Genomic DNA, 25,454 nt, shown 5'->3' on the forward strand with positions numbered 1-25,454 from the left:
GGGAAGAAGGATGAAGGGGCGGGAGAGGACTGGGGAAAAAATGTTAAGATGTGTCATAAACAGGTACAAACTTCCAATGATAAATGCAATCATTATGTATGCCTAACATGTACAAATAAAAGATCAGAAAAAATTTAATTGGCTTTACAATGGCTTGCCTTTGTGGCACGTGGTAGGTGTGCTATGAAAGCCCTTCTTCTAACCTTCAATAATTGTTAATTATTAGATGTGACAATGGAAGCCAGCCAGTTTCCCAAACTGTGCAGCATGTGGACTGGGGTCCATGAAGTAATTGTAGCTGGATGCATTACTAAAATAACAGTGAAGGAGAACCAAGGGATGGGAGAAAAGGGGGTGGAGAGAGGGAAGTTGAGGTAAAAAGAATTAAGATGTGTTATGTACATGTGCCAGATTCCCACAATGAGCGTTATATGCTACCAACATGTACCAATAAAATAAAAATTTAAATTAAAAAAATGTCAGACAGGAATGTTTAGACAGGAATTCCTGTCTAAAATAACCTAGAATAACTTCAAGGGGGCCAGCTAATTCTTGAAGTGTAAAAACAATTTAAATGTACAAAAACAGAGAGAAGAGTCTTCTAGATTAGTAGAAGCCTAGATTAACAATGCAGAGAGGCAAGAAAGTACAAGACACATCTAGGGACCCTCCGTGGACCATCTTTACTTGAAGGAGAATGGATAGGTGTAATAAGGGCAGGAATCTGGGTAAAGCCAGAATGTGATAGCTCTGCTTCTAAGATAGTCATCAATTATGGTTAGTGGCTTCAATTCATTGGGCATTTTCTAACTATTATACTAGGAGCTCCAGAAGGGCGGAGCCTTTTATATCAGAGTCAAATACTTTGCCTGCCACCAAATACATGCTCAGTAAAGATAGGTGGGGTGAAGAAATGCAACGTCCTGGGTACTCGGTGAGTTTTAATGAATGCTATCTATAGGTAGTGTTATCTCTTACAGGCTCGCAGACTTAATTCACCCAACTATTCAGAAGCATGATGGTGTGGCTTAGAGATCATTTGCCTTCCTCCATACCATGCTCTTCAGGCTGAGGGTCAGGTTCTTATTGTAGCAGGAAATGGAAGAATCATGGGAGGCTTGGGGAAGGTAAAATTGGGGTTCAGGTGAGGTAATTTAGAGAAAGGGCTTTAGCTTTAAGAGTGTTCAGTGGGAGGTGATGGCAAGGTGCCTAAATGCTACCTTGAAGGCACATTAAAGAAAGGAACTCACTTATGACATTTATGAGGAAAAAGGCAGGGCGAGGGGAAGACACTTGACTTCTCAGCCAGATGGAACTTGCCTGGCCTAGGAACATTAGAATGAAAAGTTTTAAACTACACATAAATTTGTAATTCTGAAAAATTGTAAACTGTCATAGTCTATTGCCAGCTCTGGGGACTTCCTGTATTTATACACAGAGTTTTGTAGGAAGTTGACTTTATAAATATTTTTCTTATAGTGTTGTTGTTTTTTTTTAACCAGTCAATAATTTAAGGTAAGAGCTAGACTAAGAGCAAAACAAGAGAAAGAAAATGGAGATTACAAAGAGAGGAGAGATGGAGAGAGAGAGAGAGAGAGGAGAGAGAGAGAGAGGATATGAATATGTCACTCTAATGTACAAATAAGTACTTAAAAACCTAGTAGTTCCTAATTTAATTTGTGAAGAAGTTTGCTTTTTATTACATTATGAAGGAAATAAGGAAATACACTTCGCAATTTAAATCTATGTCTAAGGAGGCAAATGGGAAATTAAAACAAATAGAAAACAAACCCAAGTTAGTATCTAAGGCTGGCTGCAGTCGCCCTGAAGAATGGCAGCCAAGACCACAGATGACACACTTCTTGAGTGCATGCACTGCATCTACATGTCTTTTTTCTAATTCACTCAAACAAAAGGTAAATTGTCTTTATATCTCTCTTCCAAATCTAGGTTTTATTTGAAAACTTTCCACTGAATTTAAGTGCAGCTGGCACACAGGCAAACCATGCAGGTATGCTGGGCCGCAGAAGTACTGCACTCCCTTTTTATCATGCAGCTACCACTTTCCTGTCAATGCGTTCCTAGTAACATTGTCTGTCTTAGGTAACTCTTCCCTTTGCTGGGACAAAAATACCTGACAACCAAAGTTAAAGGAGGGAAGGCTTATTTATTTCACAGTTTGTAGAGGTTTCAGTCCCTAACTGGCTGGCTCCAGGGTAGGATGGCTTGGCAGGGCATCACAGTGGAAAAAACAGTTCATCGAGGTAGGAGACAGCAAAAGCAAGCAAGCAAGGGACCTTGACATGTATTTCTGGCCCTTTTGTCTTACTCAGATTCACTACTGAGGGTTGGAGGCACTCACATCCTCAGTCCTGGTGTCCTGGAGCCTAACATTGCACCATGAATCAATTCCAGGGTCAGACACTCTAGATCCAACCACTTCTAAAAAAGCCCCACCTACGACCACATGAGGCTTTGGGGGAACACGAAACACAAGCCACAACAATTTCATTCATCCTCTGCCCCATCTCTGTACCTAACTGTGTGAGTGCTGCTAGCTCTGTGTTTTGAAAGGCTGCTCTCTCTTCTGTTGCTGTTCATCATTTACTATTCTTGGTGTCCTTTGCTTGAACAGGTTAAGGTACAAAGCGCTCAACACTATTGTATTTTAATTTATTTTACAAAAGTCACTGCAAATTTGAAGATTTCTGTCACTTTCCTCAAATGTATACATACCAAGAGTGCTTCTAAATCCTCTGTTTTCATATATGATCTATGTTATGATCAGGCTCATTCATTCTGCAAATTCCCACTGTGTGACTGATTGGAACGAGAGACAGGCTAGGCAATGTGCACACAAAGATGCGTAAGACTGCAAAGGTGTTCATGGTACAAGAGACAGACACACAGACTGACAAGGGCAGCGCAGTAAAGAAGTGCTCTGCAGAGAAATCTGAACACGGTGTCATGGCAACGCCCAGTAAACGCTACCTTCGGTGACAACAGGAAGCCATCTGTTTTGTTCACCACTTGTTTTGTAGTCTCTCTGAAGGACTGATGACACCTGTTTTCTGGATTGTCCCCACCATGATTCATTCAACCAAAAGAGAGGAGATTTCTAGCAATGAGGGGAAGGGACAGAGAGTCAAGCTTTATTGATCCCCGCTGTGTACAAAACAAAGGGCCCATTGGTATTCAGGCCACTCCTACTCTGTCTCATGGTAAGAAATTAATTTTATTTTCAATTTCAGAACAAGTTCAAGTCCTTCATCTTTGGGGTAGGATACGCAAGTGTGTGAGAAGGAACAGGGAATCTGTCTAGATCCAGGCTTTGCCTGTCTGAGAAGGAGACCATTCATTCCAAAGAAGGACGGTGCTCTAAGCCCTCTTTGCTAGTGGCCAAAATTATGGACTTCTTCTTTTATAAGAAACATGGAAGGGCCAGTTTTTCTTTGTTTGCTCAAAAGGCCATGATACAGTAAATTCAATTTGCAAACAAATAGGATTAGTACTGAGAAATGTGTAGATACTATGTTCTGCTTTTGATGTCACAAATGGCCTATTTTCTATTTAAGCAACATGTAAGTCTTGAAATAATTTAAGGGATACCATAGAGCATTGAATCCAGCATATTTTCTATGAAAGATTATTTACAAAGAACCTGAACGGTGCTCTGGACATATCTGTCCTTTCCACTGTCTGTCCCATTGCAAAATACCTCAATGCTTCCTAGGTACGTGCACTGACATGAGAGGACATAGAAAGAAAGAGGATGGGGTGAGTAGAAATTGTTGCTTAACTAAGGGGGGATTTCTGAGCCTTCCCACAATAGGAAGAGCTTTGAGTTGAGACAGACTAGGTGACCAAAAGGAAGTTATAAGTAATTCCACGGAGACATCATTGCACATCATATTCAACTCACTTCAACAAATATTTATTCTGGGGTCAGACTCCATAGGATATGCATAGATTGGTGACATCTGGAAAGCTAGGATGGCAAACTTGGCAATGGATAGAGGCAGGAAGAGTTTTCAGACGATGAAAGAACCAGGCTGTAGCCTGGGGCAGTCAGCTTTTGGAGGCAAATCCCAAGGCATTTTTTTTTCTTGCCAATTTTATGCAAGGAAGAGAAAATTAGACCAAGAAATTCAACTTGTTCTCTAGAAGAAAAATGGATAGAACATTGTTAACTTGGCATTAACGGCAGATCCAAGAAAAAGGTCTCAAGGGCAAGTGTACCATTCTCTATTCAGCTAATAAGGAGGAAGATTTGCCAGCATGATTTTAGAGCTGTCTCATTTTGACACTATTACCAGTGTCTCTTCTCGGCAAGGGCCATGTAAAATGAAAAGAGCTGAAATGCTTCCAAGTCGTACTGGTGGTGAAACTGATGGCCTGCTCCAAGCGCAATTCCTCTGAAGAAACCATGGAAAGAATAGAGGCCATTTTCCTCCAGAATGCAAGAGCAATGGGGACAGCTCACAAAAGCCACAGGTCCCTTTTGTACTTCTTCATTTAATCACTGAACAGATATTTATTACCTGACAAGCATTTCAAAGGCACAGTTCTGACTCTAGGGATGCAGCCTTAACCAAACACAGGCAGCATCTACAGTCAAGTGAGAGGAAGCCAATGACATATAATATACAAGGCAGTAACAGTGATTTCAGGTACAGCAGAATTCTACGAAGAGAAATAAAACAGAATGAGGGGACAAAGAATGCAAAGGGTCATGGATGTCTTCGGAGCTACTGAAGCTGGAAATTGACCACACGTGCAGGGCTGGGACATGGCCATCCCAAGAGCACCCAGGCAACCCACAGGAAGAACCTGCTTCAGCCCAGAGAACACACCTAGCCCCAAGACAATCCAAAAAGTGGGTTGCTAGGACAACAGGGTGTCATGTGACATTCAGTTGCTAAAATGTATAAACGCCCTGCAGTGAGGGGCAGTTCCTTTCCTCCCATCAGAAGAGTAGGGGCTCTGCCTGCCCCAGCTTGGTCTCCTCTATATTTTTTCATCCTCCCACAAAGTTTTTGCTATTCATTCACTCTAGGAACCTCACAGGCCACAAAGGTCGCAGCAGGATGCTATTTTAGTGTCTCTAGCAATTGAATATCTCTTCACTGAAGAGCAGAAATGAAAACAGAGAAAGAATAGTCTCTCTTTCTCCATGTTATAAGTTGGAAAGACTTCACCATCTCAGTAAGTATATCAATGATCAGCTGTTCCTATTTTTACTTACAACAACTAATGATGGTGAAGTAGTTCTAGGAGCTAGCCTTTCTTAATAATAACTAAGAACTCTGTCAAACTCCTTGGATTCAAATTCTGGTTCTACTCTGAAAACCTGAATATGATTACTGTTTCTTTATGTCTCTGGGCTCTATTTTCATACCTGTAAAATGGAACAGTAATGGCACCTTCTTGGAAATTGTTGGAAGAATTATTGAAACAATATATTTTATTGCATGCTTCAGTGCCCAACAGGTAGTATCGATGCTCAATATAGAGTATCTATTATTATGTTAATATTCTAGAAAAGATTCCCCAGATGCTGAGTGTGGTGGTGCACATCTGTAATCCCAGCCTGTGCTACATAATGAGTTCAAGGCTAGTCTTTACTACATAGCAAGACCTTGTCTCAAAAAGAAAAAAAAAAAAAAAAATGGCCCTCGCCAGGGATTTAGCTCAGTGGCTCAAGAGCTTGCTTGGTAAACACAAGGTTGTGAGTTTGATGCTCGGTACAAAAAAAAAAAAAAAAAAAAAAAAAAAAAAATAAAATGGCCCTCTAAGTATATAACTATTTCTGGAGTGTATTACATAAACTTTGGTAGTCTTACTTTTGGAGGGATACGTAGATGCTGGTTGAGAATTCCACTTGGCAAAGGCACTATATATGTTTTTGCTATTTATTCACACTCAGTTTCTGAAAACTATCTCTGTTTACTATGTGAATGCAATGACATGACAGAAAAAAAGTAGTTCTATTTTCTACAATTTAAAAGTTAAATTAATTGATAATTTCTGGCCTTGGGAAATAGATGCATTTTGCTGTGTCTGTCCTCTCTTACAGCGTGGCTTTTGCATGGCAATGAATCTTCCTTGTTAGTATGTATGGTAATTACCTGAGTTATTGCCTAGAAGAGTTAAATGCTTAGAAGATAAGGCTCTGGGCTCAGAAGCCCAGATATAAAGATGTGTATAATAAATAACAGCAGTGACAGAGACTGTCATAGGACATCATAAAATAAAACTAGGGCTAGAACTATGGACTATTTAATATCCTGTCCTTTTCCTTTGTTAAACCACTGTGAGCTAATTAATTTTGGGAAAATTAAGCCAAAATCACCTTATCCTTGGTAAAGTCATCCTCACGGCTATTATAACCATTTTACCAGTGCAGGAAGCCATGTGGCAGACCCTCAATTTAGCAGGTATGTCCAGGAGTGTCCTGAAGATGGACATTAGTAACAGGAAAATTTATTACCTCTTTTGGCTTGACTCATAAAAAATGTTTATTTTCTGGGCTGGGGATGTAGTTAGTGGTAAGAGTATTTCCACAACGTCCTCGGTTCAAATCCTCAGTACCACCAAAAAAAGAAATGTTTATTTTCTTCAGTGCCTTAGAAAACAGTGTTTCAAAGATAATCTCCTCTCAATTCAATTAAACTAAGGACAGAAATATAATATGATCTTTGCCAAATAAATTAAAAAGAATTGATGAAAATAAAAAGGAAAAGTAGGAAAAGATCTGCAACTTTAAAAAATACTTTGGGGGGCTGGGGGTTTAGCTCAGCGGCATAAGCACCTGCTTTGCAGGCAGGCGGCCGTGAGTTCGATCCCTGGTACCGATAAAAATGAAAAAGACAAAAAAAAAAAAAAAAAAAAACTTTGGATTTCAGATTACGTATAAACTAAAAAAAACTGAGTATAAAATACATAAAAGATGACTGAAGTAAAAGGGAATTGGCAATGTTCTTCCAGATAGAGAAAGAAGCATTGTATTAAAAAAGAAGGAAACGGGCAAAAATACTAGGAGAAACAAGGTACATGGGTGTGGCCAGCACCAACCCTGTTAATGAACATAGTACATCTTTCATAAAAGCTTAGTAAGTGAAGAAATAAAAACAGTGGCACATACAATTAAATATGTAATAGGCTGATTATGACATATAGCACCCTAAGTTGCATTTTATAATAAAAAGAAGCCTGGATTTGGAATAATGAGTTTAACTTTGTTAATTCAGTGCAATTAACTCAATGCAAAACATCTCTTGTTCTCATACTGGAAGCCTATGAAGTTTGGATGCATATAAGTATGAAATTGAAAGGTCTCACATTTCAATTCAAATAGCTGAATGGAAATGCGGGAATAATCAATATGGATAAGCCTAGAGGCCAGGGCAGAATTAAGGATGAGCCACCAAAGCATTCTTTTCATTTCAGCAGGAGAAGGAGAGCTCTCACTCCCAGGGTTCATTTGCATTTGCTGTTGTTCACAGATGAGTAAAGTGTGCCACTTTGTTAGTCGCCCCCTGGGTCCATTGCACGTAAGCAGAGAGGAAGTGATCCAAGAACCATTGGCATCTAACCCGTGATACATTATGCTACTAAGTATCTGGCATGGCACTTGGCTAAACCTCATCAGACAGTTGCCAAACGTCATTTAACGAAGCAGTCCCCATCCAGGACCTCTATGTGACTATACTGATAATATTATCACTGGAGGCAAAGAGACACATTCCCTAAAGAAATTTGTCATTAGAAATAAACATGGCAAAAAAAAAAGAGAGAAAGAAATAAACATGGCAGTTCACCAAAAAGCGTGAGCAACATGAAGAAATTGAAGAGGAGCTTTAAACAAGAAGTGTGTTTGTGTGGGTTTGCATACATGTGGAGAATACGTACAAATATGAAAGTCTTTAGTAAGTGAAAGAAGTTTTGCTTTGTATTTGTTTGTTCATTTTTTGGTTTTTTGCTTGTTTGCTTCTCTTAGTTGTCTAAGTTAGTGAGTAGGCTCCTTCAGCACCATAAATAAAACAAATAGCTATACTTGCCAGGAGTGCGCAAACCAATGTCCAAAGCTAGTTGAGTTTAAGACCTTATTGCTAACTCTTAGAGGAAAAATTGAAGAATTACCCTCAGGATGGCTTCTTTGCAAGTAGTGACAATATTTTTTGTCACTTGCTAAACATGAAGTTAAATGTGATGCTTTAAAGAGAAAGTGAAAGTGTTGCTTTTATAAATATTTACCTTATTTCATCCGTGTGTGTGTGTGTGTGTGTGTCTGCTCCTCTGTGCCTCTTTCCTGTCTCTGTCTCTATGTGTCTCTTTCCTGTCTCTGTCTCTCTGTCTGTCTTTCTTTCTCCCCCATCTCTGTCAGCATGACACCCTCTTTATACCTCTACCCTACATCTCTCACCCCAATATCAAATTTGTATCTATTACTAGGCACTTTGAATGAAATGTGGCAAATATTGGGCTCCTTGTGTCTCTTCTCTCGGAAATGCTTACCATCTTTTGACTTCTTTTTATGAATGGCACAGACATGAATGCAGGCTTCGTCTAGCAGGGATCCTGAATCATTAGATTTCTCTATCTCCCTAACTATCAAATATGTTGTTAAAAACCCATGCTGCTCCGAACTGATCAAACTGTATACATTAAACATACACAGCTTTTCTATGGCCATTATATCTCAATAAAGCTATTAAAAATAACATCTCCAAAAATAACTATTTTCAGTCCCTGTTTACTGACTGTCACTGACTCGGTGTGCACTCAGCACTTTCTGGACGGTGACAATAACCTCACAATGGTCTTCCTCAGTGAGTCCTACTGAAGTCTAAACTATCCTGATCCTGCTGCTGTGTGGTACTGTCAAACTACACCTCTGCTCATGTCTTTCCATGAGGACCCTTCAATTTCCCAAAGACAGAATCTAAAAAGGGAAAATTGGGGCTGCATTGCTCCCAAAATTAATATACAAAATAATGCAATTCTAATTAGAACTTCAGTGAAATTTTTTGAATTGGATAAAATGATGTATATATGAAATAAGCGAGGGAGAAAATTTTGTAAAAGAATTTTAAGTAATATGACATCTGACGGGAGAAAGTACAGCAACACTGCTATTAACACAATGTGAACAAAAAACTTAACACAAAGTTGATAGATTCTGGGATACAGAAGAATTTAACATAGGATAAAGGTGGTACTTCAATTAGGTTTAGGAAAAGATATCTTATTTAATAAATAGTGTTTGCCCAAAGGGCTATTTAATAGGAGGAAATGAAATTATGTCCCTGATCTACATTTTATACCAAAAAAATAACTATATGGATAAAGGATTTAATTACAATATATAAACCCAAAAAAATCTTCCAAGATTATCTAAACAACCACATATGTAAAACAGAAGATAGGAAAGCCATGTTCCTTTTTTTTTAATAGAGGAAAGTCATTTTAACTTATCCAGAAACTCCCAACAATGTAAACAAAAAGCACACAAAAGTTACATCTTTTTATTGTAAAATATACTATTTGTAAGTCTAACAGAAAATCAATAGTGTTTGAATGATTGTCATTATTGAAGAAGATAGGAAAAAACTCTCAAAAATTAACAAAATGAAACAATCAATAAACTTGGGTAAACAAAACTCTTAGAAAATTAAATCCAAATGGTGAAGAAATACAAGCAGAGATGTTCTAAAATAAAAATCAGATGGCATTTAACAAAAATGGACTGTCCAGAATGATAAAAAACTATAACACCTAGTTCTGGAGAGACTCTCATATGCTGCTACTGAAATGTTATCATAATGTTAGGTTTTGGGATTGGTATCTGATAATTTATTAAAACTAAACCTTTGCCCTAGAGATTTAAATACCAGATTGTTTGAATAGGTATTCATGTTTATATATAGAGTGGAAACAAAGGAAAGCTTTGTCAGCAGATAAGTAAATTATTAAGTGAAATATGAGAAAATATCATAATTCACATTTTATGCATGTATAAAAATGTGAGATGATATGGAGGAATTTCAAGAAGACATTGAGAAAAGCAATATACAGAAAATTATATATAACAGCAAATATTTTACACAATGACAACTCTATCTTTGTTTTTACATGTTTATATATGATTATATGAATTCTGGGGAAATATGAAAGTTATAATGATAGTTAGCTGTCCCAAAAAGGTAGCTTGATGGTGGAAATAAAGAAGAAAAGAGGCAAAGGTAGAAAAGAAATATGCAAACCTTGCTCTTAATCTTAGTGTACAGGAAAATTACATGTATTTTGAGACTAGGAAACAAATTTTCATAGGTATTCAAAGGCTCTTTCCTAGTATAAAACAATGATATTTTAAAAATTAAAATTTGTTTCCTACTTAAGCCTTTTTATCATGTGGTTGCTGATTATTCTAGCCTGATATCTCTACATTTTTACAAACACCTTCACCTTTTGTAAGAAATATTTTTCCACTCTTACAGCACACTGAATTCTCTATTTTTCACTGAAATTGTTATATGTATCAGTTAGCTTTCCTGTCATTGAGACACATACCTGATTCACATAATTTAAAAGAGACATTTAATTTGACTCATGATTTCCATGGATTTAGTTCATGGTTTCTGGCTCTAAGGAAGAAAAGCAAAGTGGGAATGTGGAGGAATAGAGGTACTTATTCCATGGGTCTGGGAAGCAGAACAGGAGAACAACGTAAGAGAGGAAAGGTCTAAAGATCATATATATTATCCAAAGTCATGCCTCTATAATAATATATATTACCCAAAGCCACACCTCTACGACCCATCCAGGCACACCCAGAAGTCACCTCACTAATCCCTAGGTGGTTCCAAAGTCAGTTAAATTGACGATCTTAACTATCACATCCCAACTCTTATCAGTGTGGCACTCAAACACATCTCCTTCAGCCATTCTTAACCTCCAAATAAAGACAATACTAAGTTAATAATTTCACCTAATATGATACAATTATTGTACATATAAAAAATGCAATCATTCCTTCCCCCAGTCTCAACAATTCCAGCATTTCTGGAAACACAAGACAAAGTCCACTTTGAGACTCATAGCAGACTCTTAGTTGTGAAGCTGTAAAAATCAAATCAAGTTACATGATCCCAAAGTACAATGGCACAGAATAAACACTGTCATTCCAAAAAGGGAGGAATTGGGGGATTGAAAAGAATGGGACCAACATAATACCAAAACCCAACAGAACAAACGTTATGTCTTATTGCTCCATGGTTAGCCTCTGGAGCACATGGCAGTAATATGTGAGTTCCAGGGTATTTATGTAGCCTGATTCCTATTCCCTTGCTGGTTACAAGAGCTTACTCTACACATAGTTGCAGTATGCCTCTGAAGATGACCCATGTTGTTGATATCTCTAACTTCCTAGAATCATCACTGCATCTGTCATTTCATAATCATAGCTTTTTATTCTGCTTTCTGAGAGATAGACTCCTTGCCTCACCTCTCAGCACTCTTGTGAAATCTGGATGAGGGGTCACGGGTTTAGTTCAGTGGCATAAATGCCTGCTTGGCAAGCACAGCGTTGTGAGCTTGATCCCGGTACAAAAAGAAAAGAAAAGGAAAAATTGGATGGACACCTCTTGATCCCGCAACTCTTGCATTTGGCAAGTCAGTAAAACCAACATCATATGGATGACATTAAGGTCTGCCGTCAGTGGGAACAATAGCCAGGCCCTCTTGAAGTGTGACTGCAGCCTCTGAGTAACTGAACCGCTTAGCATAGTGATGTGAATTCCAGAGAACAAATTCCCTAGGAGGCCTTTCTTGTGTAAAAGGCCTTTCTGGGGCAGGAAGGCCACAGATTCTCTTTTCAAATGAAAGGTTTAAAATTCTCACCTTTGAGCTTGCAATCAGTGGAGACTTGCTGATTCTTGAGATGCCCTCAAGGCATCTTTCTTCCTACTTTCTTCACACTTTCATACTACTTGGTTTCTTTCTTATGCCCAAACTCTACATATGGTTACTTATAGGTCAAAATTTAAATTTTCAAATACTTCACTCAGTTAAAAGTAATCAGGTGTATCTGTGCTACAACCTGAACTACCCAAGGTCGTGCCTGCATGACCCACCCAGACACACCTAGAACTGCGCTTCACTGAAACCCTATGAGGTTCTCATATCAATCAAGTTAACAATTAATCTTAACCATCGCAATATTGTATCTATAAGGATCTCCTCTTTACCTGACTAGCTCCCATTTATTCCTAAAATGTAATCTTAGGTTTGAGCCCCTTCAGAAAATCTATATAGGTCCTCTACACATTCCATGTTTACACTATGCAGTGGCCCCTAGCAGTTTCTATTGAATTATTGTTTGCCTATCCTTCTTCAAAATTTTATTAGCCCAAGATTCTTGGACAAGATTATCTCTTATTTATGATTACATTTTAGATAATCATTTAAGCTTCCTCCCAGCTCTTCCAACACAATATTTTCCAACACTGATTCCATTTCTTTTTTTTGTCTTTTTCCTTTTTATCAGTACTGGGGATCGAACTCATGACTGCCTGCTTCCAAGGCAGGCACTTATGCCGCTGAGCTAAATCCCCAGCCCCACTGATTCCATTTCTTTCCTTTTTTCTTTTCTTTTCAGTCTGATTACTTCTTGATGACAAAGTTTGTTTAAATGACAGTCACACAATGGGGAAGTTCAATCATATAAAACATCAATAATTCATGAGCAGAAGGTGGTACCCTGCATATTCTTGGATAAATTGTGGTAAATAGGCAAAAGAATGAAGGTCTGACTTCACTTAGTTGTAGACTAACCATATAACAAAAAAATAAAGAGTATATATTAAGTAAAATACATTTTCAAGATAAACAACTTTATAGATATTGAATTATTCTCAATTGTATAAGTGATTGTCAATTGTTTATAAGCATTTTGATGAAAAGAGTTCCTTCTAGTATTAGTTTTAATTGTATCTTGTTCCTACAAGGAAGATTAACCAGTTACTATCTACTGGTAGTTCTTTCAAAAGTATGGGGAGCTGAATAAGCATAGCAATTAACAGGCCCTTGTGGACACTTTCTTACCAGCGAAGCAGACTGTGTAACCATTCTAACCATTTTAGTTAGAACAGCTGGGCAACTCCTGAAAAATCAATACTGTCCATCACACATGGGCAGGAGGCACTGAGTAAACCTTGGTTATGTGGAGTTATTTGTCCTTTCAGATTATTTACTAAAGCAAAAACCTGCTTGGGGAGTGTTAGAACAAACAGTTCAGAGAGGAAATTGAGAAAATGGTTTGGTGTTTCATTCCCTTTAAGCCATAGAGCAGGGCAGAATTTTTAAAAATCTTTGGTTCCCAAAGTGAGAAAAAAAATTGTAATAGACTAAAGTTAGCCTATCTTTCTCTGGTGGAGAGTTCAAATTGGTGTTAATTTAAAATAAGTGACTTGGATGGTCTTCAAAATTTCCTCATCAACTGTGGCCAAATGCGTACATTTTTGTTATTTGGCACAATTAGAGGAAGGGCCAAAAATGAACCATTAAGAACCTTCTAAAGAAACCATTACGAAAGTCACATTACAACGCATTAGTGACGATTTAGGTCTGTGCTTCACATTAAAACTTCCCTAAGCAGTCACTGCTTCTTTATTTCAGAATGTGTAACTCAAATGACATTTCAGAGCTAATAATCAAAGCTTGTTATCTCCAGGGAACTGCACACGAACCACCAGAAAGAATATGAACCATAAATCAGTAGCCTACACACACCTTGTCATAGATTTCTCGTATTTCATACAACATACCCATGTCTCTAAGCACATTTTATGGATTTGTATGCAGAGATAAAGCACAACTAAAATGTAAGCAATCTGTATTACAAAAATATATAGATCAGACCTGAGTAGTATTTTAGTACTCCTTACTCTAATCCCTTATTTTATAAAAAAGGAAATATAAATCCCTAAGAGATGGAGACATTAAATTACCTGTTCAAATCTTAGAGCAGTTGACAACAAAGCTAGGAATTGAACCCAAGTCTCCCAAATTCTCATCTGGTATTCTTTGCCTATTCCCTCATGCTTCTCAGTCTGCTAAGAAACCTCCGCAGCTGAAGGGTATGAAGCTATCACTAATCTTTTACTCCTTAATAGCAACCTCGTTTAAAATTTTCTATATTTACCTTGCTTTATATGCACTTCTATACTATACCTCTTACTATTAAATCAATAAATCAGATAAAGCAATGAGATGAAATAAAATCGTATGTACTCTCAATAACTATTACAAATTCACAATTGAAATCCATAACTTCTCAGGTTATGAAGTCTAAAATTGGGAGTTTGGGAAATGTAATTGTTTAGCAACCCCTCCAAAATAGTGTCATATCAAAAATGTTTGGGTTTTGAAATTAGTAAATGAGTTTTGGACAATAGTACTTCCTTTTAGAAAAGAAAAACAAAAACCATGTTTGTTAGCATATTAGACACTAAGGATTTAAGAAGTCATACTGTAAATAATTCAGTTTAACTTAATTGAATTCATTACTTCTCAAACATATTTGAATTTGGAAGTTCATTTTGTGTTTTCTTAACACTGACAGAACTAATCTTGCACAGAATATTAATAAGTTGTCTTATCACAGTGAGAATGATCTGTGGGCCAGCATTGTGTCCTTCAATACTACATTTTATGAAAAAGTATCCTCAAAACATTTCCTGTGGTCAGCTCATTGTGTGATGGGAGAGAGATGAAAGAAGGAGATGCAAGAAGTTGACAATAACTCTTCACTTCTTGAGTTTATAATTGTAGTACTCGTAAGACAGATATATAACAAGTAAGTAAAATACAAGGCAATAAATAGGTCAGTATCTAATACCACCCTAAAGGAGATGAAGGCATTATGATTTTAGATTTAAATTCAAGGGGAACAAAATATGTTTTTAATTAGACCCTGATGAATATATGGAAAAGGTAGTTCCTTGCATAAGGATGTTCAATACATATTTGTTTAACAAATTAAAGGTGTTCCACACTGGAGATTGGCATGAACAATGTCGTATAGTCAAATTGAGTAAAATATGCTATTCACGGAAGAGAGAAAAATCCAAGTGCCTAGAACAAGTTTGAAAGAGAGCATTGCGCTGCAGAGGGATGGGACATAAGACTGGAGTAGCAAACTATATATAGAATGTGAAAATCTTTATTTTGATGTGAATCCTAGAGTCTTCTTGAAGTCATAGGGTTTTTGCTATTCATCCCCAGAATCTTGCACACAACCTATGCATAAAATAGGTAGTTTGAAAATAGTAATTAACTACAAGAACAAAAAAAGCATGCAATGAATAATCAAAAGAAGAACAAGGAGAACAACTGGAGGATTTCCATTTGGAAATAGGAAGACTCAAGCACTCTTTTCCAAAAGTAATGGTGATGTCTGAATAGGAGTGACTTGTGAGGTGTTCTGACAGCAGACATCACTTAAATGCAAAGGGAAGGGTCTATGTAAGCCCTCACACTAGAGTGGACAAATGTGAAACGTGTTTAGAAAAAATAACCAATAATCCTGAAGAACAATTAAATGAAAAAAACAACAAAACAGTACAGTAAAAATAGTAAAAGATCCAGTCAAAAAGTAAGCAACTGAAATGAACAGATCATTCTCAGAAAACGTACAAATGACCAACACACACATGAAAAAATGTTCATCCCTGAAAATCAGCTAAATGCAATTTAAAACAACACTGAGATACCATCTTACTACAGAGAGAGTGGCTAACATCTAAAGATCTAATAACAAATGCCAGGAAACATGTTGGGAAAAGGGAACTCTTCTGTATCATTGGTGGGAATGTAAACTAGTACAGCCACTACGGAAATCATCTGTGGAGATTTCTCAAAAAACTAAAATTAGAAATTCTACTTGATTCAGCTCTTCCTCTGCTAAAAATCTTCTCAAAAGTGTTAAAAATCATCATATTACAAGATTACTTGTAAACTCATGTTAGTACGCTTGGAAACAATATATACATCAATCAGTAGATGGATAGATATAAAAATATGGTATTTATACACTATGAAATGTTACACTGCCAAAAAGGTAAACTTGCGGCATTCACCAGTAAATGGATGCAACTTGAGAACATAACATTAAATGAAATAAGTCAGACACACAAGCTTAAACATAGCACAGTTTTTTAAATATGAGAAACAAATACAAACAAAATACAAAGCAGAGGAGAATAGGAAATAGAGAGAGGTTCAAATACTGTACTTTCTCAAATTACCTATTCATTGTTTCAAACATATTTTAATGTATACACTAATTTGTTTCATTTATACTACTGGTTTATCTAGTTCCTTGAAAAGAAAGTTTTGTGTTATTATCTGTGTTTCTTCTCTGTAAAAATATTTTTGGTATATGTTTTGCACTCAAATTATTGTGATACACAGTTTTTAAAAAACAGCCAAATTTAAAGTGTGAAAGAGTCATTAACAGGAAAAGAATTTCAAGAGGTTATAGGCTGTGTAAAGGGACTCGGTGTTGGAGTATAGTGGCAAATACTAGTGAAAGATATTCTGCAACCAGAGGGGTGGCGCAGGGAAGTTACAAATACTATCAAAGTACACTCGGCCATCGCCTCTTATTTTTTAAATGAGATGATAATTATCATCTTGTTTTGCAGATGAGAAGAGCAGTGATGTTTGCTCTAAATGCATGTGCTCAGCAGGGAGCATGGTAAAGACTGTGACCTACCCCTGATTACACATTCGCTGTTCATTTAAAGGTTGCACTTCAGGAGATATAGAATTAGATGAGGAAGTTTTGTCAGATGTGAAGATGTGAAGTTTACTTGCAAGAACACGAGGACTGGAGCAGTAAAAAACCCTAATATCTATTCCAGCAGAATCCAGCTCAGTTTGATGGGTGTTGATTGGATGCCTGGCCTCTGCTTGACTCTGTGACCCAGAAATGCAATGGGAGATGATAAGCACAAGGTGAACTGACGTCTAAGGAAGATAAGAGGGACAAGGAAAATCAGTAAATAACTTGCATTAACCAACCCAAGAAGCACCTACTATGTGCAAGAAGGGTTGATGGAAAGTAATTATGCATATGCAAAAGTGTGGCACTTTGGATGTCAGAGCTGGTGAAGATCAATGGATAGAGAGGTGACAAATGCTACACACAAGCAGGAAATGGGAGCTTCAAAAAATTTCCCTTCTCAGTAATCAATCCTCCCCCTCCACAGGAGATTGGTTATAGGACCTCCACAGATACCAAACTTGGGGATATGCATATGAGATAACCTAGCTTTTGCATATAACCTATACACACCCCTCTGTATCTTTTAAATCATCCTTAGATTTTATATCTAATGAAATATCTAAATAGGCAAGAAAAGAAGTGTGTACATATTAGGTACAATTGCAATTTTTTTTCAGATATTTTCTAACAATAGTTGTTGAAACTTTAGATGAAGAGTCCAGAAAGAGAGGGCAACTATACTTCTCTCTCTAGCACAGAGTGAAAAGCGGGCTTAATCACAGCTCTCAATCACCTAACTGGCCAGTTTATTCTAGAACCACACGTTTGCTGGAATCATGAGTCGAATGTGAGGCTTTAGCACAAATGTATGTACTCATGAAAAGAAACAAACATCCACAGAAACTTAGCCTGAGTCATAAAGGCTTTCAAATATATTGGAAGGACAGTGTCTCTTCCCACCCCTGTTCCTCCTTCCCTGGAACAGAACAAGAACAGTGAACTGAAAATGGTGTAAAGAAGGATCACATTGAGAAATGTATAAATAAATGGGCCCAGCTTGAGACCATACTCGTAAGTGAAATAAATCAAACTCACATGTGTGGATACCGAATAGTTTCCCTAGTGTAAGAAATGATTCAAATATATAAAAGTATGTGGTAATCATGATTCCCCATTATGTGACCTTGAAGCCTTATAAAGTTTTCACTTATTAATTGGAATGGCTTTATTCTGGGCTGCTTGATATTATGGCCTGTGATGAAATGAACAGCTATTTTGAAGAAAACAAGACATCATAATATTATTGCTAGTGCTGATTTAATATCATCTTGTTTTGAAGCCCCACCAAACTGTTGCTCTTCTGTCTTCATTGGTTTTATCATATGGTATCTTACTAGATTTTATTATATGTGATAGTATAAACAAAAAATTTTATAGACAAAGAGATAATATAGAAACCATTGTTTGTTTTCCGTTAGCTGGTTCTAAATACCCTGTAATACTTTCATCCACTTGAATGGTTTCACACTGTCTTGATATATTTGATGCTATATTATACAGAGTTATATTCAAATATTTCAAGGAAAGAGTCACTATGGTAACTATTATTAAGTCGGGTTATTTGGTGGTGAAGCACTAGGTTGCTGAAATTGTCATGCTTTGACCTGTATTGTTATGTTGTTATGTCCTCTTTTATCTCAATTTCCCCCTTATTTATAAAAAATAATTTATTTTTTGTTTTATTATTTTTTTAATTAAGAGAAAAAAATCAAAAAAATTAACAGGATATATTATAGTAACTTTTTTGATTTCCTATTAACTTGATTTGAAGCCCTATATTACTCCCACTATCTTGTTTTGACTGATTAGACTCTGTTCCATTCTGTTTGATAGTACCAACTTTGAGGGTATAGGCAACTACTTTGAAGGCAATAAAATTCACTATTATGCCCATTCTGGTTTGACTATTATCTTCTTTTGAAATCCTGTAATGTTTACAATGTTTAGGTTTTATTGGTCTTGTTCTGTACTGTTTTGTTCAACTTTATTATACCTAATGATATAGGCAATTCTTTTTAAGGAAGCAAGAGGCATTATGGTAACCATTGTTGATAACCTTATACTCTGTTTTTACATCATGTGCTATGTCTATCCTTGGTTTTGACTGACAGCTTTGTTTTGCCATATTTGACTTTATTCTCTTCCAAAAAAAAGTAATAAGAATTAAGGAGTAATAAAGCCCCAAATGTGTAAATTTTGTTGTAAAAAAGAGAGGGGGAAAAAGTGCTCTAAAGGATACAACTGCAAGTGTGTTTAGGGGTGTTAAATAGATGACCATATTACTGAGTTTTTGTTGGATCATTGAACACAACTGTTTACAGTCTCACTGTTTGAATGTCCACTTTGTATGCTTTAATCCTGTAACTTGAACAACTATTTCTAAGATGACAATATGTAATCTATTAACTAGTGATTTCTTACCCTTTTTTTGTAATTCTGTATTACTTGTACCCTTATACTGGTTTGTTTTGTTTTTTCTTTTAAATTAAAAAAAAATTAAAAAAAAGAAAAGAAAAGAAAATGGTGTAAAGTCTATGCCCTTCTCTCCAGGCCTCTCTTTCACGATAGCTGGACATACTGTGTATTTGCCAGGTCAGTGTTATCTGCTGTCCCTGAAACATGTCCTGATAATCTTCGCCAATCAAAATCACATACCTCCTCATAGTTTGGCTCAAATCCCACCTCCTCAAGAACCCATCCCTGAACTGCTTTGATCGTAAATGGTCTCTTTTCCTAGGTTCTGTAGCTCCTTGAGGTTTTAAAAGGAGCCTTTCACTAGCAGGACTTCTTAAAAATTGTCATGAGTTACAAATTCATGGATGTACATTTACATATTTTAAACATTACAAACACTGGCAGACACCACATGTGGTGTGCAACTTGCTCTTCTGATTGTTTTCCATTAGCCTCACTTACCCTTTTTTTCTTTTGTTCTGTATTTTCTAGCCTTTTAAGTTTTAAGTTCCCTGAAAGCAAGAATCAAGCTTTCTATAACATAGTATTCTTGAAAGCACTGAACTTACAAATCGTTTGTGATGAGTGCATGAATGCATTCAATAGAAAATAGATATTTGAAGTCAAATAAACTTCTTTAATTTACACATTTATTCATCTATGGCTGTGTACTCCCTGACACACAGCGCTCCAGGTGTTGGGATGTGGGTGTTAGCAAAACAATAAAAATCCCCACCTACACAGCCTACAAACTAAAGGACACAGCTGTGCAGTCTGCAAATACAAGAGTAAAATATTTGCCAAAGAGTGATAAATATGAGGAAAACAATAAGCCAAAAATTAAGGATAAAGAGGGAGGGTAGCAAAGAGGTGAGTGGCATTTCTAAAGAAAACCACAAGGGAGGAACAAAAGAATGCAGTATTCTTTCAACAAAGTGTTAAGGAAGTGACTGCTCAAGCCATGCACACATCTGCAGCAAGAGTATTACCAAGACAGGACCAGAAAGTGACAAGGCTCCCTATGGGAGTGTATTTTGATTGCTTAGGGAGTATCTCAGAAGCCAATTGTCCAAAGCACAGTGAGCAAAGAGGAAGTACAAGGGAATCAGGTTGAGTGAGAAGGCCTGTGTTTTCTAGGGTTGCTCTGGCAAATTACTACCAACTGGTTGGCTTAAACCAACAGAATCCTACCAGTCCCTAGAAGTATCGGCAGGCTGCGTTCCCCTTGAAGATTCTTAGGGAAGAATCATCTGACGCTGGCCCTCTTTGATATTCCTTGGCATGGAGCTGCTTCCCTGCAGTCTTTCTACCAATCCTCTGTTACTGTATTTTCTGTTTTACTGTCTCCTAAGGACTTTCTCACTAGATTTAGGATCTACCCTAATCCAATAGGATCCCATCTTGATACTTACTCTAATTATACATGCAATGACATCATTCAAAATAAAGTCACAGTCTTGGTTTCTGAGTAAGCACGGAGTTGAAAGGACTCTATTCTTCTCACTACTAAGAAAAAGGGTACATCAGTGAGGAAAGCTAGAAGGCTGCTTATCTGTGGATTGCCCATCAAGCGCTCATGCAGCTGATGTGGAGGTGGTGAGAAGGGCTTTATTCAAATCCAGTTTTTAAATAGTGCCACTGAGAATTACAGACATGCTAGATTATAGAACTCTTGGGTTTTTCTTCTTTCCTGCTTCAGAAAGAGGGGAAGCACTGGTTTTTGTTACAGAAAGGGCTGTGTTGTAGCCCAGTAGTTATTATTGCCTCCTTGACTTTGTCATGGACACATGAAAACCTGAATGGTGGTTTACAGCCATTATAAGGAGGCAAAAGAAACTAAGGACCCTTTCCTGGATTTAATATTTGTTGTTTCTTGTTAAGAATGTCTATGACTTAATAAAATTTTAAAGATAATGTGTCCTGGAGATAAAGTATGCATTCACATGGTAAGGATAGATAAATGTGTTGAATTTCTTGTGCATGCCCTAAACAACTCTGCTCCAATCCATTGGGTCTATTTGAATGAAAATATATGTCTGTCTAGGGAAAAATCTGATTTAAACTAAGGAGAGAGTGAATACTTGCATCTTAAGGAGTCTTAAGTGTCAAAGTCAGCTGGCAAATAATAATAATAATAAGGCTCAAAATGATCTTTGAGTTTGAATTTAAGATGAAATCTTTATTTACTTCCTAAGTTAAAATCTCCAGGACACAGGACAAGCACCAAGAATAAAGGAAATAAAATAGTGTAAATTATCCCTATTATGATGTCAAATTCATAAGAAAATTTCTTGATATTCTGTATAAAATAAAAAGAGTGAGAATGTCTCTCATTTCAAACTGCCTCTCTGTAGACCATTCCCACTTATTCACTAGTAGAACTTGTGTTGTCTAAAAACTATTCTCTCTCTTTCTAAGACTGGTGTTCAAACTCCTTTTGTGAAGCCCTCATGTATTATCTTCCTTAAAGGATGAATCCAGTGCTTCAATTAAAGCCTTTTTTGTCCTTATCAACAGGGGACCTCATCACTGTCCCCTTCCCTGCTTGTCCTCTCACGCACACTTGTGTTCTGTGTTCTGGTTTAACGTTCACCTCCTCTCCATTATCGGCTACTCTGTTACATCAGCTCACATGTCCTGCATTTCTCCCTTCAGCTACCATTTTTAAAAACCTTTCCATGCCCAAATTCAAATCACTGCCTGTTGCCTGGCCTCTCTGCTTCTGTACCAGAACCCTGTAATCATTATCCACCCAGTAGCCAAAATGTTATTACTAAAATATAAGTTAAATTTTGCCACACCATGCTCTAACTTCTCCAGCGGCTTTCCATCGCACTCCTGGCAGAACTCTCAGCTCAATCTTCAGTGCACAGCTCCACTCCATCGCCACACAAGCCATTCACTCTTGGGCCACTCTGCAGTGCATGTGCTCCCATCTAATCTTGTTTGGCCTCAAATAATCATTCTGTTTTTCAATTTTATGTTCTTCTTTTTAGATCTCAGTTGAAACTTCACATCCTCATAATGCTTTCTAGCTCATGACAGCAATCAAGCACCCTGCTCTTTTCTTCATAGTACATTATATTTTTATAGCACTTACTATATCCTGAAATGTACGCTTGAATGAGTTCCAATTCAGTTATGTACAGGTAAAGAGTCATAAGTGAGTTGCCAGGATTAGTTAGCTTCCACAGTGGGACCAGGGTCTCTGTGGTACCTGCCACTGTGTTCCTGTCCTTTAGCTAAGACATTCATAGACCTCCTGGCCCCAGGAAGAAGCATACAGACTTGTTGACTGCCTCTAACTTGTGCCAACTGCCCACACTGCTCTGAGTATTTTTAATGTTAAATAGAACAAACAAATAAACTCCATGTACTTTATGTTGCCACTTTCTTGGGTTTTGATTGTTTCAATTCCTCAAAACCTCTCCCACCGATTATACTTTCACATGCATGGTGCATTTGATTTGATTTCTTCACATTTTGCAAAGCAGGTGCTCCTTTATTTTACAGCAGTGATCTTCAAGCTTGCTGGAATGTTAGAATCACCTGGAGAGTACTAAAACGTCTGAAATCCTGGGCACAGCATCCGAGCAGTTAAATCATGATCTCCAGATAACTGGGTCTCCCCATCACCTTTCACAAAACTCCCAGATGATTCTAGTGAGCATCCAGGACTGGCAGTGGAACCTCAAAGCTTGAATAAACCAAGACTGATGGCTCAAACCAGCAGAGGCAGCATTAGAAATAGACCACTCAGTGTGTTCCCACTTTCTCTGCTCACACGTGGAGCACAGGAAATCCATGCTGGTGTGTTTTGATATGCCAGATCACATGGTTGTGAGCCATAAAACCTCAGGCACCAGAAGAACTATGAACACATACTATACAATTATGATTTAAGGGCTTGCATCAGCTGGGGTCACTGAGGACTCCAACTAATACAAACTGTAACTTTGCAGCCCCAGAAAAGTGATAACTGGAAAATTTTTCTTTGTAAGAATCACTTTCTCAGCTTGTTATTTTTTCAAACTGCATCATTTCTCCAACTGCTTTCTCCAACTGCCTGATGGATGTCATGCTTGTTTCTGAGTGGATCGTTTTTATTCTTCTCATTTTTAGTTTTTGAGACAGAGTGTTACAAATTCTCCAAAATTCCCAGTGAGACTCGAACTCGTAATTCTCATCCCAACTGCCCTCCAAGTACTGAGATTATAGTTCTACACCAACTCTGGCTCAATCTCATTTCTGAGTTTCAGAGAAGCATTGCTACAATACATTCTGCTTAACTCAGATTTTTTCAAAATGTTATGGACACTTCACCATCTCTGACACTTTCTCAGACTCCTTTCCATATTCACATATCTAATTACCTCAAATGTCTTCCTTAAATCCCCAAAGATGATAAGTACCTCAACCCAATGAGTCCAAAACTAAATCCATCATTCCTATCTATCTCACTCCAAATTCTCTATTGCTATCTCCCTCTACCTAGTTACCAAGAATTCTAGGTTCTTGCTTTTTGCCCTCTTCAGCACTTCCCATACCAATTAGTCAGTGGGCGTTACTGATTTCACCATCTTTCAGTTTCTCTCATACCATCCTTTTCAGCACTCCTGCCCTGTGCGTGTCAAAAGCATCACTATACTCAAGCTTCTAGAACGTCTTCTTAGACTAATTGGCTACCTACCTACCAGGCTATGAAAGTAAACCTGACTGCTGATAGCCCTCTTCAGCACTGGCTCCTGTGGTAGAACTAAGTCATGTCTGGCCGTGGTCACTCTTTGAACTGAATCCTACCTTTTCTCTACTTGAAACTCTCCACAGCTTCTGTGAAGTGCTCAGTTCTCCAGAAATAATGCGCTAGTTGCAATTGCTGTCTAACCCACATTGTAATTGCGCCTTTGCTATTCTGCCTTTCATTTGACCAACTTCAGTCCATCACTCGATACTCATGTCTCTTACACCCTCTTTTGGGAACCTGTATCTTGCCTCTTCTCACTCCCAGAAGCTTCTTTGTGTCTCAGAATATCCTGAATAGCCCCTCATCATTATGCTTACAGCACTGTATTACAGTTAATTATCATCCTTCCCATAAAGTCTCATCATAAAGATGGGACTTTCTTGAGCTCAGTGAATGTGCTTATATCCCCAGCAGCTGGACAGATCCCTGAACTCAATGAAAAGTGTTAAATTATGAATGAATTCTTCCATGGTACTTAGTATCCACTATTCCCACAGTACTTACTACTTTCTATTGTATTTATTATGTCCTTTGTTTCTTCAACTAGATAATTAACTCCAGAGAACTGTCAAAGATTGAGTTTTGTCCTTCTTTCATCATTGTTAACCATAACTCCTGACCATAAATAGATGCTAAAATAAGACTAAAAAAAGAAGAATGTCCCTATTCCAATAAAGTCAATTAGTGTAATTTGAAAGCATTTAATGTTAAAAATCCAAGTACAATTCTGCTGTTACGGTTCACTTCTCCGCTCAAATGAAACAATTAGAATTTCTTAAAATTTTAAGTTATATCTTTAAACAGTAAATAGGATATTTGTCTCTTCTAGAGTAAAATTATAAGATTCTGAAAAAGATGATCATTTCATTGACTGAAAATTGAAGGAAATTTTTTCCCTTTATGTACTGAAAAGAGACAATCTAGAATAGTGAAAAAAGATAGAACTTACATTGTATATAAATGTAGCTGAATCATCTTTTCAGTTCAATCATAAGTATGTAGAAAGCATGATCTTTATGTAAAATCTTAAATATCAGTGATTAGAAATTCAAGAACGGGGGGATATTTTAAAATTTGTAGATACATATTTTAAAACAGTAGATATTTTTGAAAGCCTAAAGCAAAACTAATAAGCATTAATTGATAGTAAAATACAGTTAACTTGTACTTGAAAAGACAAAAAATAGCTTTATAGTATTGTTGTACAATTCTATGAATATAGAAAAATGTATATTTCTTCCATATAGTCTCTCTCTTTTCACATCCAGACTAAAATTTCAGCTGTCTTTGGATTCTCTTATAACCAATTAGTAGCTTTTTAAAATTTTTCATATAACATATTCTTTTTAGGAATGAAAAAATTGTTTTTCAGTTTTCTTTAATATTAAGTTTGGATGCAGGAGAACT

General features: G+C 37.0%; 1 protein-coding gene across 1 annotated transcript in view; it reads right to left on the bottom strand.

The window, feature by feature from the left end:
• Rab27b (RAB27B, member RAS oncogene family) overlaps positions 1–25,454 on the bottom strand; it is a 148,547-nt gene that overhangs the window by 90,996 nt on the left and 32,097 nt on the right. The gene's annotated exons all lie outside the window — the stretch shown is intronic.

Source organism: Cavia porcellus, unplaced genomic scaffold (genome assembly GCF_034190915.1).
Source record: "Cavia porcellus strain 051 isolate PalLab524CR breed Dunkin Hartley unplaced genomic scaffold, mCavPor4.1 scaffold_20, whole genome shotgun sequence".
NCBI classification, from domain to species: Eukaryota; Metazoa; Chordata; class Mammalia; order Rodentia; family Caviidae; genus Cavia; species Cavia porcellus.